Source organism: Littorina saxatilis, linkage group LG4 (assembly GCF_037325665.1).
Source record: "Littorina saxatilis isolate snail1 linkage group LG4, US_GU_Lsax_2.0, whole genome shotgun sequence".
Taxonomy (NCBI): Eukaryota; Metazoa; Mollusca; class Gastropoda; order Littorinimorpha; family Littorinidae; genus Littorina; species Littorina saxatilis.
The window spans coordinates 56,107,885-56,122,459 of record NC_090248.1 but is presented as its reverse complement, the minus strand read 5'-3'; positions in this window follow the sequence as shown (position 1 = coordinate 56,122,459).

Here is a 14,575-nt window from a genome sequence, read left to right as displayed (position 1 = left end):
AGGTAGCAAAAAGCAGGCATGGGAATTGCTCTCGGTTCCGCTAATTTGAGAGGTTAAGAAATTAAATGTCAGAGGAAAGAAAAAAAATGTCTGAGGAAAAAAGTCAAAATTTAAACATGTGCAAGTGCGTTTTACATGTTCAATCGCTCAAGCGTCTTTGAACAGAATAGTTCTGAATGCGGAAATGAGTATTGACTGAAGCTTGTATGGGTGAGCCAAGTACATGTAGTTGATTGTAATATTGACTTTCGACCAATTTCCACAGGATTTGATCTACATTACTCGTCATAAAAAAACTACATGCACACATTTAGCTGTAGATCTTTGTGATGCGGCCAGTTATATTAAAACAAGATATATTGCCAGAAAGGTAATTTCTTTACCGTATGAAATAAAGAGTTTTATTTTTTTTATGAATTAGTGTTTATGCCGGAGACCTAGGACACCACCCAAATTTAAATTCGCACGTGGTGGTCAGTAACATTTGTCACCCAACTTGCCGTTTGCTTTTAATCCTATTTACATGTGTTCATTTTCCTTGTGTTATTTTTTTTCTGTCAGAAGAAAATGGATGAATGAAAGACATGACCGGTTGGTACTTCTTCAAGAGTCCGTCTTTAATTTATTTTTTCTCTTTTTTTTAACAATTCAAATTGATTTTATTTATGTCAATTTCTCGCGAAAACATTGTTTTCAATGCTGACTGGTGCGAGGTGTCTTGGTGCGTGGTTCGCACGTGTGGTGTCCAGCTCAAGTCGTGTCTTCCGCGTGTGATGTTTGAAGTGGGCCTATTTGGACGAAGCTAAGTAGATGGGGAGTACGAACATCAGCAGATTCCACGATTTTATGATCCTACCGGGGATAAGAGACAGAGACTGTCAAGTGCTCTTACATGAACCAGTCTGTCCGATCGAGTCAAGGTGTGATTTTTGCGTTCTACTTACACGCCTGTATTCTCAGCTCACAACTCCTCGCAAAACATCTCAAAGAAAAGTGACATTGCATGAGTCGGAAAGATAATAGGAAAGAATTGAGTCCTCAGAATAGGGTCCTTTTAATTAGAGACGATAAACCAAAGCACAAAGAATACGACAACACAGCATTACGTGTATTTTTTGCACGCGATCTGTTTCTCGTAAGGCACGCAATAAGGACGCCTGTTAACCCGTGATTTGTAAAAATTTAAACAAAAACATTTCTTTTTTCATGTCTTTCTTGTCCCATCGCTGAGAAATTCGGATCGCTTCCTCCAAGTGGAAAGCTAGCAAGCGATGGGACAAGAAATACATACACAAAAATATTTGTAATAGATCCCTTGACTTTGGGATAGCACGAGTCTGTTGCTGCTAGCTTTCCACTGGGAGGAAGTGACCCTAATTTCCCAGCGATGGGACAATCTAGCAATGAAAAACAAATCTGAAAAAAATCTAATAGATCCCTTGACTTTTGGGGTAGCGCGACTCTGTTGCTGCTAGCTTTCCATTGGGAGGAAGCGACCTGAATTTCCCAGCAATGGAACAATAAAGAAATGAAAAAAAATCGAATAGATCCCTTGACTTTTGGGTAGCGCGACTCTATTGCTGCTAGCTTTCCAGTTGGAGGAACTGACCCGAATTTCCCAGCGATGAGACAATCTAGCATTGAAAAAAAATCTAATATATCCCTTAACTAGGGTATAGTGCGACTCTGTTGCTGCTAGCTTTCCATTGGGTGGAAGCGACCCGACTTTCGCAGCGTTGGGACAATCTAGTAATGAAAAAAAAATCTAAAAACATCCAATAGATCCCTTGACTTTAAGGGTAGCGCGACTCTGTTGCTGCTAGCTTTTCATTGGGAAGAAGCGACCCGAATCTTCCAGCGATGAGACAATCTAGAAATCTAATAGATCCCTTGACTTGGGATGTGAAGCTACTGGGATTGGTGCGAAATGGGATAACGGCGATCCGGGATTGCGCCAAAAATTAATGGGATGTGAAGCTAATGGTACATGACATGGTGGTAAAATGACACTTGGCCTGAGAAATGTCGCCAAAATGCGATGGTGGCGAATTGGGATAATGGCGAAACGGGACTATCAGATCCCTTGACTTTAGGGTAGTGCGACTCTGTCACTGCTAGCTTTCCACTGGGAGGAAGCGACTGGAATTTCCCAACGATGGGACATCCTAGTAATGAAAAAAAAAATCTTAAAATTAACAGTCGCGCTACCCCTAAAGTCAAGGGATTTCGTTTTTGTCCCTTGACTTTGGGGATGACAAGAAAATATCGGGCGCAAACACGTGATTTGTAAAAAATTTTACAAATCACGGGGCGCGCCCCGCGAATTGTAAAAACATTTTTACAAATCGCGAGGCGCGCCACGCGATTTGTAAAAATGTTTTTACAACTCGCGGGGCGCGTCCCGTTATTTTTTTTATTTTTATTTTTACATTTTTACAAATCACGGGTTAACAACGGCTTATAGCTGCACGAAACATCTAGTGGGCAACGAATTCTGATTTTTGTTTTGTTTTTTGTGTGTGAGTAAGAATATGTTTTATGTGCACCCCAACCCCCTCCCCAAAGTCGATTTGGTACGGTGAAAAGATAAGAAAATCTTCCAAGCCATTTGGTCGTTTCAATGACGTAAACTAGTTATAATTTAAAAAAAACTAAAACCCATCTGCCTACTTTTTTATGACGTGTAGAATAGACCTCCGAACCGCATATCTACACTATGTTGTATTCCAACCATCCCCTAACTTAATAGGTCTGGCACTGACTCTTTCATCGAGTCTGTCATCACTTTTGGTTTTGTGTCCTGGTATGGAGGTCTGAGTGTGAAGAACAGGAATGTCTTAGTGCGAATGGTGAATGTCAGTAGCAAGGTGATTGGCAGGCAGCAAGCAAGTGTGGAGTCCCTGTATGAAAAGCGTGTGGTGAGAAAGAGTAGGCGGATAGCTTCAGATAGGTCCCATGTCCTAGCCCACCTCTATGAACTCCTTCCCTCTGGCCGTAGACTTCGCACGCACAAAGCTAGGACACTCAGGCTGCAAAACAGCTTCATCCCCAAATCCATCACCCTTAGCAACATGTAAACACATCCACATACCCGACTCAGCCCCTCTTCTGCCAGTGCAATCAGTAGTAATGTACATGTATGTATTGGTTTTATGTACAACCGTATATTTCCTGCGATATATTGTATGTTATGATTATTTTGCAATGATGTTTAGCCATAGTTCGTTATACGCGTAGGTGTGCGAGAATATGTAAGCGCAGTGCTTTAAAGATGGTCATGTTATATAGTGCTATATGTTTTATGTAAAATCAATGTCTTGTTTGTATTACTGTTATGTACCACCCCTGAATTTCTCTATGAGATAATAAAGTATTCTTATTCTTATTCTTATTCTTATATCTGAGTGCCTAACCGACCATCGCGTGCGATCCAGAGCAACTGAATAATAGTGACAATCCACAATAGAACAGTTTAATTCCAACCAAAATGGTACGGAACAGTTCCCTATCTATATGCGTTGGAAGGCGTCTGCATTTAGAGTATTGTTTGTCCCGGGCTAAAGTATTTTTTAATTTATATTCAGAACTCATTCTCGTTATATGGACATAATACAGTTAACTTGTTTTAATTTACCAAGTTGTACCTAGTATTCATATAAATTAACAATCCTTGTGGAAAAGAACAAACGGGTGTAGCTCGGTTGGTTTGACAGGAACACGGCGACAATAAACTATCCAGCGGACGACGGTGGCCAACTCAGCCGGACGCAATGATACGTGACAGGCAATTGCAATTGTTGTGTCTGATGCTCCCTCCTCATGTACTTGAAAGCCCTTTCATGACAAACCTTGCTTTAATTGTCTCTTGAAAAAGCGCTGAGTTCAATAAGTAACATAGTGACAGCTTCAGGTAACCTTCGCCTACATTCTCTTGCCAAGTGTGTACTGAGAGTAAGAGAGAGAGAGAGAGAGAGAGAGAGAGAGAGAGAGAGAGAGAGAGAGAGAGAGAGAGAGAGAGAGAGAGAGAGAGAGAGAGAGAGAGAGAGTAAGAGAGAGAGAGAGAGAGAGAGAGGAGAGAGATGGACAAACGGACAGAACGACGGGCGGGCTGACGGGAAGAAAGACAGACAGACAGACAGACAGACAGACAGACAAACAGACAAACAGTAAAAGAGAGAGAAAGAGAGAGAGAGAGACACACACACATACGGATGGACGGGTAGACAGACAGACAGACAGTCAGACAGACAGACAGACAGACAGACAAACAGACAGACAGACAGATAGACAGACAGACAGACATATTGAATGATTGACTGAGAATTGGCGGACGATGACAGAAACATTAACAGCTATTGTGTTTTCAGCGTAGCAATAGGGTCCGATATTTAGACGAGACAAGTATAATGCCGACGAGTCGAAGACGAGTCGCATTATACTTGTTCGAGTCTAAATATCGGACCCTATTGCCACGCTGAAAACACAATAGCGATTATATAGCTGTTCTAACCTTGATTTGTTGTTCCAAACTTACAAAATGACAGTTTTTTGCGTCGATGCGTTGATCTCAGGTTTTGATAGCAGACGCCGTTTCTTATAATAATAATAATAAGAAGAAGAACATTTATATAGCGCTAAATCAAAACTTTCGTTAAAAAGGCTTGCTCTAAGCGCTTGACATCTAAACTAAAAACGTCATTCACGCTCTTTACAATGATGTACAAGAACTTCATGTCACACTCTTTCATTCAGTATAGCACCATTCACACAGTTGTTATGCGCATTAGTTTTGCGCAGTCGGAGCCACACTGACTTGGGAAAATAACCTCGATTTGACAACACAGCTGTTAAACAGCTTTTTGTTATTTCATTCGTATACAACAAAAAGAAGTTTGAGTTTTTTTTTAAATTTTGAACAAGACTACTTATGAAGAAGACCAAAACACAACATCAACGGAAAACTAGAAACAACTGAAGATCTAGGATGCAACAAGGGGAGAAGAAGAGAACAGCTACTCCGTACAACGCGAGCAGACGACAGCGAAGTTTGGGTGAATGGTATCGCTTGTCTCGTCATGAAGCGAATTTTTCAACCTCAGTTATAAACGACTACACTATGCCATCAATACTTCAGAGGGGAAGTGGGGTATTTACGGTGTGGAGTTACGAGATAAGAAAGTCGGCCATTTTCGTCAATATGCTTTTGGATATTGAGAAAAAATGGCCGACTTCCGTAGCATTATGCTTTGATAATCGGAAGAGCCCATCCAATCAATGCCCCCGAATTCCCCCACGTGTTCATCATAATAGCTATATAGACATATTATACGGTGATATCAACACCATGATGGGTTGACTAACTCTGTAAGTCTGCTTTGATACAGATCTGGAAGAACATTTTATGAAAACAGTACCACTGGTATTATACGCGTGATAATGGACACGTAGTGTTTTCGGTACCCGCTCTTTTCATTTTCGATGCGTCGCAGTATTTTCTCCTTAAATTTCGAGCATATGTTCTCGGCTTTCAGTGTCAGTGAATACTAAACGCATGGGAGAACTATACTCAGAGGCAAAAGAAACGCAAATGCTGCAGTGAAGATGGGTTACCCATGAATTTTAATGTCGAATTAATTATTTCTGGTTAACAATAACAAGGAAATGAATTGACCGATACAAAAACCATACGGAAAAGTGTATTGGGATGAGAGCATGACGTGCCATGTTCCACTTAACACTGTTTGAAGACTGTTGAAGTCAATAGCGTGTTGCTCCTCCCTGGGCGTTGATGACTGTGGCGCACCTCCGGTACATGGAGAGGCCGAGGTGATTAATTTCTGTGTCCTAAAATATCATTGAACTTAGCCGACTTACACATTATACTAGCTGCCTTGTACAGTTTTCACCGACAGTTATTTTACGACGTGCTTGACAAGATAATGTTGATGGTCAAATCAAGCACGACCCGACCGCGTGAAGTGTACTCGTGTACTCGAAGCTGCGTGGGCCATGATAATAAGACCGAAAGTACTTCACTGCCAATCTCGAGAGGTACCCATGTAATGAGGAAGGAAGGGGGGGGGGGGGAGTTGAGAACAGATGTCAAACACATGCTTCATCTGGGGTTTTAATCAGAGTGATATAGCCGCCAGTATTGTCACTCTTCAAGGATGAAGATACACAAATATTCAACCAGTGAAAAGTCAGTTCGCCGATGACGCGCCGAATGTTTGCAGGATTGTATGGGCGAACCGCGAGCCTTCAGCTGCAACCAAAAAATAGGGGAATCCCCTGATTTGATGACGTTGCCGAACCAGGCCGAAAGTTCGACGAACTAGTTCGGCGTGGTTCGGCTGTAGTTAGTAGCGGGCTTTACACACACAAACACACAGCTAGCATTCCTTGTAACTCAATACACTGTAGAAGGCAAACAAAAAAGATACCTGTTCTAAATACCGCCCCCCCTACCCCCTTTCTCGTCAATTAGTTCTTTCTTTCTGTCCCTCCCCCGCTCAAATTGTCATCCGTTATCACAACCTTGTATATTCAGAGGTGCAAAAGTTGTACTCTGTCTGCTTGTTTATTAATCTGTCTGTTTGTTTGTTTGTTTGTTTGTTTGTTTGTTTGTTTGTTTGTTTGTTTGTTTGTGTGTGTGTTTGTGTGTGTGTGTGCGTGTGTTTGTTTGTTTGATAGTTTGTAAAAATGTAAAAATACCGCATTCCACAAAGTAATGCATGCCTTTTATTATTAATAGTATTTATTGTTTAGAGCCTCTACGCTGGGTGGTGGGGGTTGGCTTGGACCCGATAGATAAAATATTACAATTTTTAGCATAACAAAGAAACCAAACTCGACTTTTCGAGCGATGGGACAATAAAGTAATGAACAGAAATAAAACAAATCTAATAAATCCCTTGACTTTGAAGTAGCGCGACTCTGTTGCTGCTTGCTTTCCTCTGTGAGAAAGGGACCCGAATTTCTCAGCGATGGAACAATAAAGTAATGACATAACAATCTAACAGATCCCTTGACTTTGGGGTATCGCGACTTTGTTGCTGCTAGCACACGCACACGTGATTTTGCCGATGCTGGGGTCAGTGAATCGTAAGTGTGGGGTGGGTGGTGGGGGGTCGGGCGGGCGGGTGCTAGGGGGGGGGGGGGGGGGTCGGGGTTTTGTCGGGCGGGAAATGGAAGAACGCAACTGCGATGAAAATAATGTGTCTAAATCAGAAATCCTTTTTGTTCGTATTACTATCATTGACTAAATTGCAGTAATCAGCATTAAAACTTGTTTTATAACAGATACCAGACAACACATGCTTTTATTGTCAATAAAACATAGATGTTAATAAGACTGATCCATCTCAACAGTGTAAGTCAAGTACCTCAGGAAAAGAAGTTCACTGAGAGTGATTAAAGGCTCACTCCGTCTCATGAAACAGTTTTCATCACCGTCTAAGATATAGTCACATGGGATAAGACCACTCTTCCAATTAAGGAATTGCCTGGGTAATGTCTGTGCAAGCTGGTATTTTGTTTTATAAGAAATAATTTTGTAAAAGGCATTGGCCTTTTGGGGGATATAAATTTAATAAAAAGAATTGGCTCACCACAGCAAGCAGGCAGTGTGCTGATTGTTTAATGTGACCAAGTGGAAGGAAGATCTTATCACATGTAAAAGCAGAGCGGGCCTTTAATATGAAAGGCATGCGAATATGAAATTCCCCACATTCACGTCAAAGACATAATCTTGGCACTTGCATATATTGCAACAGCAACATTACAGCAGAACATGTATACATGTAGGCTATGAACTGAATGCAGAACACAACCCAGTAGCAACTAAACTGAACAATTTGATATTACAGAAACTACATTACATATGCATGGATGCTTTAGTCTTGTGCACTTGGAACATTGATCGAAGCAACTAAAATGGGTCCATTGGCTTGGAGCTACAATAATAATGTCCAAGTGTTTTCTCTTTGTGTATTGATCTAACGTAGGTGGTTTTTAATTTTTTTTTTTTTATTCTATAGAGAATACGACATTAGTCGAGTTACGAAACCTGACATTTTGAACGAGGCAGCCCATGTCGTTATCATCAGAGAACGACACGACACGGACGCAACGGCCCGTACACGGCTAAAAATAGCATGCCAAGTGCAGAGCTATGCAGAGCAATGATTTAAGGCGCGCAGACGGTTGAAAGGTCACACACTTTCGAATTAAATTTCGCCTACAAAATCAACTCTGCACAGAGAACACAAACCAGCTTTTGATTTGAGCAAGTTTCTAACTAGAGTGATTGTCTTATTGCGTGTAAAAGCATGGTCAGATCTGAAACTGTGAATCGAATTGTTTCACGGCATGATCGGCTGTTGCCTCTCTTAAAAACACAACTGTGCAGTCTACAGCTGCTGCTACATTATTCATTTCCAAGTTATTTTCTTTCTGTGAATTGCTAACCAAACGATAGTTTCTTACAGAAAATAAATACATTGGTCAAGTTATGAAAACTGAATGGTTGAACGAAACATCGGGTTGGGGGGGGGGGGGGTGTCGCACACTTTCGAAATAGATTTTGCCCAGAACGAATCTTGTTTTATTCATATGTTTATTGTGTTTGAAAGAGGAATGAATTAGCTAACTTTTCCAAAAGCATGAAGTTCATTGATCCAGCGGTTTGTTTTTTGTGGAAGTGTGAAAATACCGGCCGATTTCGTCATCCGCATATGACAGGTACATGATTTTACTTGAATAAAAATCGGTTGTGTTGCTTTGTAAAAGTCGTTTTGCTTCTAATATCATCCAATTGGCTTTAAACTTTACACACAAGGAGAGTAGACTTTGCTCTTTCCATTAATTATTGATTAAATATCTCTTTTTTTCTCGCGAGCCGATCTACGATGTAGAATTGTCTTTTTTTCTGTATGAAGCGGGACTCAGGATATGCTGAATTTGTATTTCAATCACCAAAGATCAGATTTTGTTTTTATTTTGTGTTTGGTAGTCCTTCTCTCTTATGTTAACCATTAGGCCTAATTAAAGTGAATTAGCTTTGATAAACATCCAGCAACAATTAAATACAGACAAATGGTCCATATTAGGAGCATGGGCGCCTACTATGAACCTGTAAAGAGGCCTTCACGAATCACTGTAAAAAGACCCCTATACCTCAAAATAACAGAATACAACTTAGTGTGCAAGTCAGATTAATTCAAAGATGCTTTAAATGTATCTGTTTCGGGTTGTTGAGAATATTATTTGAAGTACAACAGCAAACTAAAGAAACTTATTGAACACAGAGTGAAAGTAAATGACATTATCAACGTCTACAAAAAGAAGAACAGTTGGTAGAGCACTGGACTTGTGATCGGAAGGTCGCAGGTTCGATTTCAGGCCGGGACGGACACGGGTCAACTGTATGTGCAGACCCAAAGACGGAAGCCATGTCCCACCCCCGTGTCACCGCAATGGCACGTAAAAGACCTTGGTCATTCTGCCATAAGTGCAGGTGGCTGAATACACCTTAACACGCAGAAGCCTGGGTAGCGCGACTCCGTTACTGGCCGTATAAAATTTCATCTCACACGGCATCACTGCAGAGCGCCTAGAACTGTACCCACGGAATAAATTATTATGCGCGATATAAGCCTCATTGATTGATTGATTGATTGCTAGCTTTCCACTCAGAGGAAGCGACCCGAATTTCCCAGTGATGGGACAATAAAGTAATGAAAATGAAAATGAAATGATTTTTTTTTTGAAAGCTCGAGGACTAGTTATAGGTTATTTTCACCAATCTGAATTAATCAAATTAGCCTTTACCGTTTATGTTCTCAGTTGAGTTGATGGTGGTCAATATTAGGCGACACACACGTACTTTGAGATGTTGCTGTATTTTTTTATTTTTTTGTTTTGCAGTAGAAACTCGGGGTCAACACTGCTAAAATGTAACAAATACGGTCTTTGCTGTCATATGTAGAAATGTGTGTGTGATAATTAACAGCCTTGGTTGTGGACAGAAATTAATCCGTTACTAGGCGTCAAATTTAGAGTGAACGCTCCAAAAGTGCACAAACGAAAAAAGCCTGACGGTTTTAAGGTTTGTGTTTCTGCATATATATATATAAAGTTATATTGACGTCATTCTATATATATATATATTGTATATATATATATATAGCGGGGATATAGCTCAGTTGGTAGCGCGCTGGATTTGTATTCAGATGGCCGCTGTCAGCGTGAGTTCGATCCCAGGTTCGGCGGAAATTTATTTCAGAGTCAACTTTGTGTGCAGACTCTCTTCGGTGTCCGAACTCCCCCCCCCCCCCCCCCCCCCCCCCCGTGTACACTACATTGGGTGTGCACGTTAAAGATCCCACGATTGACAAAAGGGTCTTTCCTGGCAAAATTGCTTAGGCACAGTTAATAATTGTCTACCTATACCCGTGTGACTTGGAATAATAGGCCGTGAAAGGTAAATATGCGCCGAAATGGCTGCAATTACTGGCCGTATAAAATTTCATCTCACACGGCATCACTGCAGAGCGCCTAGAACTGTACCCACGGAATATGCGCGATATAAGCCTCATTGATTGATTGATTGATTGATAATTCAATAGTGTCGAAACACGTGTCTGGTCTAGGTACAAAAACAATGGTCCTCCTCAGGACTAGACTTCCTTGTGATACGTCCCCCACAAAGGGACTTTGCTTTGTAAGTCTGGGTCCCCCCTGAGGAGGGTCTGATGCTCCCAATGTCTGTGAAGGGATACTTGTTTTTCTCTCTCTCTTACTCTGCTAAGAGATTTTAACAAATCTCGGAAGAAAGTCTCTGCTGACTTTCAATTGTTTCTTTCACAATTTCTGATGTTATATATATATGTGCAAGTTATCCAGAGAGGGTGAATACATCGAATACAATTGTTTTGAGACCTATAGCACCGTTAGTTTGTCAGAACTGGAGGTGGTCCATATCAGGCAGTTGTCCATATTAGGCTATTTTCCCTTACGACCGGGGTGTGCTTATTGCGTGCCTTATGAGAAACAGACCGCGTGCAAAAACACACACACTATGATGTGTTGTCGTATTATTTTTGCTTTGGTCAATCGTCTCTAATTAAAAGGACCATATTCTGAGGTCTCAATATTTTCCCACGGTCTTCCCAACGCATGCGATGTCACTTTTCATTGAGAGTTTTCGCCACCATTTGGCAAGGAGTTATCAGCTGAGATAAAACGCCTGTAAGTAGAACGCGAAAAATCACACCTGGACTCAATCCGACCGACTGGTCACGTCTTGCACGGTAAGAGCACTTGACAGTCTCTGCTGCGGATCATAAAATCGTGGAATCTGCTGATTTTCGCACCCCGAATCTACTCAGCTTCGTCCCAATAGGCCCACTTAAAACATCACACGCGGAATTTAAATTAGCTAAGCTGGACAACTGGACACCACATGTGAGAACCACGCACCAAGACATTGTCAGCATTGAGAGAATGTTTTCGCGGAATTGTTTCACGGTTCTGTGACACTGTTATATTGCGGTGTTACGATATTTTCTTCGTTTCTGATTTAAATTAATGTATATGAAATCAAGTTAAAATTAAACACTGCTTTTTTTTTTTAAAAAGGCGGACCCTGAAAGAAATAACGTTTCCCTCAGATACATTTTATCCAGCCTGTCACGTTTTTCATTCATACATTTTCTTCTGACAGAAAAAAAGAAAATAACAAAAGAAAAATTAACACATCTGTGTGGGATTAAAATCAAACGTCGATTTGTGTTACTAAAGTTACTGACCACCATGTGCATACGAACTGCTGCTGCTGCGCCCCCCTCCCCCTTCACATCGTAATCGTATCGGCTCTGTCCCATTTTGCCCACCATCCCTCCACCTCTCCCCAGGACCCCCGCCCCCCCCACCTTCCTTTTTAGTAAATAGCCCTTCAGTCGGAGCGGCAGTTGTCGCCAAGCATCCGACTTTTTTTGAATAATTATGTGCGGTTTTTAGTATCTCCTTCACAAAGGTGATCTGATAATTAACTATCTTATTTTTGAAAGCAAACGACAAATTCGCCTCAAAACATTTTATTGACAGTGCATCCATATAGAAAAGGTAGCAAAAAAGCTTGCGGGGACAAAGTGGGCGAGGGAGAGCCTGGGTGGTCAAACGGGGGCCGTGCCATGCCACAATGTCACCTGCTGGTTAAACGAAAGGTTTAAAGGAACAGACTTGCTTTTTGTTTTTATCGCACACAATATTTTGATCTTTTGATCAGTCAACCATCAATTTTGTACATCAACCCCAACAGTGTTGTTGTCCAAAAATAAAAGAATTGCACTCTGTCCTAAAAGTGAACGGTAGTTCAAAGTTAAAGGGATATTGACCAAAGAGCTTTTGAGGAACAATAAAAGACTCTCCCCAAAATAAACACGCAAAAAAACACCCCACACAAATAAAAAAAGAAAGAAAAAAGCAAAACAGATTTACAAGGAAATTAATTATGTTTATGGTTTGCTAGCGCTGTTTTTATTTTATTGTATAATAAGCATGCTGATACCGGGATGCAGTATTCGTTAAGTGTAAAAGATATAATGCTCACTATTTAAATGTGAATAAAAAAACAAGAAAGGTAGGTATTTTATTTTTTTTTGATTTATTTAAATGTGAACCAGAAAAGATGCATTTCATTTTAACTTAATGGTGCCGTTAAAAACAAAAACTAAATTCTTGGTTACAAAATCAAATGAACCTTTAATTAGTAGTCGATAGTTTAGTACTATTTGTCACTTTTTTAGAGGTGGTTTGACTGAGTTGCCGACTTCTCCGCTTTAATTCCTTTTCAGTTTTATCTGTACACTCTTCGTTTTCACGGGATATGTGTAACACTTTTCCCGACCTCGCACATGATGAACAACATTCATTGGAGCGATATGTTTTCACCGGGTTTTCATAAAATTGTTTTTCATGCCACGCTATTATCGATTACCTCAAAATAAACAAGTCGCGTAAGGCGAAAATACAACATTTAGTCAAGTAGCTGTCGAACTCACAGAATGAAACTGAACGCAATGCAACGCAGCAAGACCGTATATACTCGTAGCATCGTCAGTCCACCGCTCACGGCAAAGGCAGTGACATTGACAAGAAGAGCGGGGTAGTAGTTGCGCTTAGAAGGATAGCACGCTTTTCTGTACCTCTCTTCGTTTTAACTTTCTGAGCGTGTTTTTAATCCAAACATATCATATCTATATGTTTTTGGAATCAGGAACCGACAAGGAATAAGATGAACGTGTTTTTAAATTGATTTTGAAAATTTAATTTTGATAATAGTTTTTATGTATTTAATTTTCAGAGCTTGTTTTTAATCCAAATATAACATATTTATATGTTTTTGGAATCAGCAAATGATGGAGAATAAGATGAACGTAAATTTGGATCGTTTTATAAAAAGAATATTTTTTTTACAATTTTTAGAATTTTAATGACCAAAGTTATTAATTAATTTTTTAAGCCACCAAGCTGAAATGCAATACCAAAGTCCGGGCTTTGTCGAACATTCCTTGACCAAAATTTCAACCAATTTGGTTAAAAAATGAGGGCGTGACAGTTCCGCCTCAACTTTCACGAAAATCCGGATATGACGTCATCAAAGACATTTATCAAAAAAATGAAAAAATATATCTGGGGATATCATAACCAGGAACTCTCATGTCAAATTTCATAAAGATCGGTCCAGTAGTTTAGTCTGAATCGCTCTACACACACACACACACACAGACAGACAGACAGACAGACACACACACACACACACACACACACACACACACACACACACACACACACAACACACACACACACACACCACGACCCTCGTCTCGATTCCCCCCTCTACGTTAAAACATTTAGTCAAAACTTGACTAAATGTAAAAATGAAACAGGATTTTTTTCAGTAAATGTAAGCTTACAGGGCTGCCGATGGGGAAAGACTGATCCACCTAAACAAATAGCAGTTCACATCGGTTGATGATTCTTCAGTCCCACGGAACTTGGTCCATTAGGGAGTAGCCTTACATCACGTCTACAGTCGTTGACACAATCTAAAAACTCTATCAAATTACTCCGCCAAAGTTCCGACAAACCTACTACACATATGCGTCGTCTATATATGAGCTTAAAAAAGTGTTTATTTTCAATAAAAATCGGTTCGGGTAGCGATGTTATGTTAATCTAGCAAATCAATATTAGTTTTTTTTTAAAGAGTTAAATTCAGGTAGCACTTCATTTGGACAGCCTCGACACGTATGTACATATATGCCTTGAGAAAACGGCCGTTATTTTCGTGTATCTCTTCTTTTATCGGGAAGGATAATAACAGCGGTGGGGTTTCAGTCATGTTTTCTAACGCCAGCTTCAATTTCAGATAATGTTAGGATATTTCAAAATGCAAGGGGGTGGGTGTATAGAAAGGGGGGTATTTTCTCTGAATCGTTTATAAGGAAGGAATGAATGTGTTCAGGTAAGTATGTTAAAAGTAATTAACCGCTGAACTCACCCTCTCTAA